The sequence below is a fragment of the Berghia stephanieae genome, chromosome 11 (assembly GCF_034508935.2).
Source record: "Berghia stephanieae isolate SIO BIC M18660-M18661 chromosome 11, UCSD_Bste_1.3, whole genome shotgun sequence".
NCBI lineage: Eukaryota > Metazoa > Mollusca > Gastropoda > Nudibranchia > Aeolidiidae > Berghia > Berghia stephanieae.
Window position 1 is genome coordinate 42,640,068 of NC_088370.1, and position 6,066 is coordinate 42,646,133.

Genomic DNA, 6,066 nt, shown 5'->3' on the forward strand with positions numbered 1-6,066 from the left:
TTTTTATTTCAATAATCAGATTAATATTTTATTCCGAATATTTATGGTCCAAAAATGTAATTTATATCTTTCCGAAATTCCATGTTTTATTTCCATTTAAAAATTTGACATTCCGTTTTTTTCTGATTTCAATCCATTAACCCTGAAAGGAAAGATGGGAAAATGTTCATGATGTGATTATTATTATTATTATTATTATTATTATTATTATTATTATTATTATTATTATTATTATTATTATTATTATATTATTATTATTATTATTATTATTATTATTATTCAATATATTATTATTATTTATTATTATTATTATTATTATTATTTCAATATCATCATCATCATCTATTCATCTCATTCATCTATTCTTATTATCTTATTCTTATTATCTTTTCTTTTTTTTTCTTCTATTTTTTTTCTCATTCTTCTTCTTCTTCTTCTTCTTTCTTCTTCTTCTTCTTCTTCTTCTTCTTCTTCTTATTATTATTTTATTATTATTATTATTATTATTATTATTATTTATTATTATTATTATTATTTTATATTATTATTATTATTATTATTATTATTATTATTATTATTATTATTTATTTAATTATTATTATTATTATTATATTATTATTATTATTTTATTATTATTATTATTATTATTATTATTATTATTATATTATTATTATTATTATTTTATTATTATTATTATTATTATTTCTCAACTTTTCTCTCATTCTCTTTTCGTACCCTCTCCCTTTATCATTATATATCTCTCTGTCCATCTACTGGTCTCTATTTCAATTTTTCTCTAGACCCCTCTCTTTCTCTTTCTCTCTCTCTCTCTCTCTCTCTCTCTCTCTCTTTCTCTCTCTCTATCTCTCTCTCTCTGTGTGTGTGTGTGTGTGTGTGTGTGAGTGTATCTGTCTCATTTTCCTTATTTCTGTCTTTTTTCTGACTCTTCTCTCTCTCTCTCTCTCTCTCTCTCTCTCTCTCTCTCTATATATATATATATATATATATATATATATATATATATATATATATATATATAATTTTTTTCTTTGTCTCACTCTCTCTCTCTCTCTCTCTCTCTCTCTCTCTCTCTCTCTCTTATCTCTATAGATATCTTTTAATCTCTCTTTCTATCGCAGATCCCTCCTATTTCTCTCTCTATCTCCCTATTTCATTCTTACTATCATTGTCTCTCACTCTTTCCCTTTATCCTTTTCACTCATCTTTCTCTCTTTCGCTCACTCTCTATCTTTTTTCTTTTTTTCTTTGTCTCATTCTTACTCTCTCACTCTCACTCAATCTCTCTCTCTCTCTCTCTCTCTCTCTCTCTCTCTCTCTCTCTCTCTCTCTCTCTTAATCTATACAATTTTCTATATTTTTATCTAAGTTAATCCAATATCCAGCGTCAGAAATTACAGAAAGGGAGGACTGGTCACATTTAATACCATAAGTAATACGTACCTAACAACACAAGTAACATAATCTGTCCTGAAAAAAGAACATAAATAGTTAAATAGAAGCTCTGCAATTTTTGTGATTTTTTTTATATAGACCTGATCTACATTGTTTTATAACTTGAATTATATACATGTACTTGATAATATATGATATGAAATGATATGAATTTTAATGGGCTAAAGTAGCTTAAGGTCTTTAAATGCCCATGACCCGCCAGGATGTCAGACTAGCAAATCAATTTCAATTTTTTGTAATGTAAATTTATGTAACATTGATTTGCCAGCGGCCACGCCAACGGATCTTTAGAAAGTGCGAGACATATTAAACATCATATACTCTAAGTATTACATTTGAGAAATGTCATTAACAATTGCAAACCCATGACAGTGACAGTTATATAAAAAATAACATTTTTCTTATATTATGGGTACACTTTGTGTAAAAAGTTTAGAGTTGAATTAAATGTTACAACATTTTGATAAAAAAAATGTTATACATTTTCAATCTCAAGAGATTTTATTTATTTACATTTCATGTGTTGAATGAGGATGATCTTCTATAAATATTTATCAAAAATGTTCATTGGACTAAGATGCGTTACGAGAAAACAATGGATTATTGCAATTGAAACACTAGGCCACAGAGAAAACAGATCAGACCATCGTCAACACATAGAGAACCATTCCCATATAAGCTGACAATAAAACACACAAGACTACATCTCACCTTGCCATCACACAACAGAGAGTATCAATGCAACTGCCCCAGACAAAACATAAAACCCACCACCTACACTGCATAATACACCTCGATAAAACCACACAAGGAATGCCCAACTGTTGACGAGTAAGAACTGTCCAGATAGTCAAAGCAGAGACGGAAAAAGACGAAGACACGGATTGATGTGTCCATTGTTGACACTGTAAATAATTACATCGACAATACACCTCGTATAACTGAATCAAAGCATATCAATAGTGGAGTTTTACACTCAACAGAACTTATCGACAATTTCTATTAAAACAGTGAGCACACATAGTAAACAATTTCCCAGTTGTGTTATCAGCAGTATAAGAGTGTTCATAATAAACGAAAAATACTGAGAAGAATATCTCAATGTAATTAACATAAACTGCCAATCAACTGAAATAAACATATGCCATTTATTAACATTATGCACAATCAGAAGCCAGATAATATTATCATTGACACTTGAATCATGGTTGGATTCGTCTATTCAGGACAATCAAACTTCAGCATATACCACGAAGTCCGCAACCTTTATGTCGGGGGTTGTTTTTATTGCTATCAGACAGGATTATATAAGCTCGTAATTCCAGAACTGAATGAAAAGTGTGAGATGATATGGATCAAAATTGAAGTTAAAGATTGCAATTGAAGGTGCCAGAACACTTCATATAATATGTTCATACTATCAAGCCAATAAACGGGTAGTGCAGGGGGAATTAACCACGCCTCTTGACCTTGACCCTCTTTTGACCCCGGTCATGACACGGATTCGGACATTCATTATGTTGGTTTCTTTCTTTATCTTACACTATCACGATGGCAGTCAGCGAGCTCCCTGAGGATATTTCTCAAAATTATTAACCATATTTGACATCCTGGCAAAAAAAAACACGAGAGGAAGCTTTTTGCCTATAAAAGTATGTTAAAATATTTAAAAAGGAGAACGGAATTTTTGATGTTTTTGCTTCTGTTTATCGAAGCCAATCGAAGAGCAAGAAGTCCCACGACGTGAGTTTTGAGGGAAAAGAAGGCAGTGGATGCCTACTCCTCATGCAAAGCAGGGTAAGTGTTCAATTTTAGCTGAGTTTTATTTTTAAAACTACTGTTTAAAGTTACAATCGATTTCTATTTTTCTATGCATCGTCCTCTTCTGCACTGTGTAAACCAAATTATCACTACGCTAGACAAGTCATCTCATCAGTCAGTCAGTCATGTGGGTTGTGAAACAAGATTAATTTCAATGAAATGTTAATGGTAGGTGACGTTTATGTCTTTTTCATCTTGGTCTTCATGAATTCAGTTTTGTAGAAAGCGTTACTACATAAAAAGGGGTGGGGATGGGAGTTAAGCAAACGTAAGTAAAGGGAGAACAAAAGAGTTGTACTGTCGTGTGTAGGCGAGTTGGAGTTATGTTTTATGTGTGCGCCCTGTTGTTTGCATTGGCTCAGTAGGGCATCGGCTCAATTCGAGTAATTAAATATATATATATATATATATATATATATATATATATATATATTGAATCGTGTTTGATACAAATATGGTACGAAAAGTGCTCGACATGTAGTAATGGAGCGAATTATTATTTTTTTAAATATTTACCACAATGTTTGAGACAGTCTACATTAATGTTTCAGGCCTTATTTGCCATCGTCAGGACTGAGTTGTTTTGTTGACTGTTGTTGTTCCTTGAAGAAAAAACAACAGTCAACAAAACAACTCAGTCCTGACGATGGCAAATTAAGCCTGAAACATTAATGTAGACTGTCTCAAACATTGTGGTAAATATTTTTAAAAATAATATATATATATATATATATATATATATATATATATATATATATATATATATATATATATATTATATATATATATATATATCAATTAGAAATAAACAAACTTAAATGCCCTTATTATTTTTTTTAATCACCGGTACACGATTATCAGAATTACTAGTACTAAGTTCATGATGGCAATGATCCCTGTCTATTTTTACAAATTAAAAATAATTTTAATTTGTATCACATTAAGTTGCCTCTCTCAGTTTATGAGTTTATGACTGCCAAAATGATGGAAAAGCATTTCATTTTTACATCGATTCCATAATTTCTTGCATTATTTAGTCTCACAAATATCTATTACTATTGTGTTATCATTCTTATTATGATCATATCATTATCATTATCATTATTATTATTATTATTATTATTATTATTATTTATTATTATTATTATATTATTATTTATTATTATTATTATTATTATTATTATTATTATTATTATTATTATTATTATTATTATTTATTATTATTATTGTTATTATTATTATTATTATTATTATTATTATTATTATTATTATTATTATTATTATTGTTATTATTAGCATCTTTAGTGTATCAATGACTATGATTTGATGCCCAGTTAAGGAATTTTGGTTTTCTCTAAAGTTCTTTCCACTATAATTTTGCAACTGCTTCTCTAGGCAGCTGGCTCGAAATAAATATAATTTCAGTCTTTCTGAGTGAGGTAATTATTTCAGGGATTTGGTACAGAGAACTTTAATAAGATTAAGAACTGAAAGAAAAAAAGTCTTCTAAGGAAACATGCTTTTTATTATATTTATATTTACAAAACGCAAACATAAAATTTGTGGACTGGGCCATCAGGTAAAATATGATGCTCTAAAGTTTGAGATCAATTATTATTTATGCCATTTCAAGGGAATCAATTACTAAGTCAGTTGAGCTATGCGGGTTATTAAAATAGTAATATTTGTGACTCACTGGCTAAGAACGATATGTAGAGAGTGAGTTTGTAGATGCAAAGAATTGAATTTATTTACAAAAATTTTGTTAAAAATTATTGGCGCAACATCCACTAAACGTGCTCAAAGCGCTTTACAATGGGTCCTGGGCCAACAGCAACAATTAACATTTAGGACAGGTCATGACGCCTGTTAGTCAATATTACATTTTTTGTTTCGAACAGAGACAACCCTCTTAACGGCCAGGTACTCATTTTACACCTATATACATATATATAACATTGTATTTTGTATGTCTGTATAGGGAAAGAGCTGGACGATGTAAGTCATCTTAATTGTAATACTGATATGATAATAAACGGAGACATTCTTGCAATTTATTATGATATATTTAGTAGCAATGACTATCCCGCACAAATCTTTGGGCATCTTTTTCGAAGTGCCCAAATTCGCGACAAAATATGGGACGAAGCCGTTTCGTATATGCTATTTTAAAAAATTAATTACGACGCTGTTTATCCATTAATATGACTTAAAGTTGGCACACAGTTAGATAAAAGGTCATTTTAGATTATGTCAAGCGACAAAACTCGTGCCATTACCAGAAAACCGTTAAAATTAGATTTTTCCTCTTTGGAGTAAAATATTTCTAAACCTACCGGGCTTGTAGGTTTTGTCGCTGGCAAGGTAATACATAAACATTTCTCCTTTTTGGTTGTAAAATTTCATATGAATATGACGAGTACTGTTCTCGTATTTTACAAAAGACCATCCTAATTTGCTCTTCATTCGTAAAAGACAAGGCCATTTTGCCCCCTTACAGCCCGAATCACAAGTTCAAAACAATTTTTCACCAAACTGAATGCTAAGCGGGTCGTGGCAAAGCGCTTTCTGATTGGTTGACCTCGTTTTAAAGTTCATGACTAGTCAAAATGTCTGTGCGGTCTTACTGGCAGAGGGGTGTTTATCGTCTGCCATTGCGTTTGGGTTCAATAAACAACTGACAATTTGAGTGGTTAATTTACAAGAATTTAAGAAATTATAATGTTAAAAGTTTTCGATTGCAATATGATCTACAATCTCAGCATGGGTTTA

General features: G+C 30.0%; 1 long non-coding RNA gene across 1 annotated transcript in view; it reads right to left on the minus strand.

Annotated features, from left to right (window-relative positions):
- Positions 1–6,066, minus strand: part of LOC144957169 (uncharacterized) — a 17,872-nt gene continuing 11,806 nt past the window's right edge. Inside the window, exons 4-5 of the long non-coding RNA XR_013642092.1 lie at positions 1,462–1,488; positions 1–142 (exon numbers count right to left, since the gene is read on the minus strand). This is a non-coding gene — a long non-coding RNA (uncharacterized LOC144957169). The remainder of the gene's footprint in view (positions 143–1,461; positions 1,489–6,066) is intronic.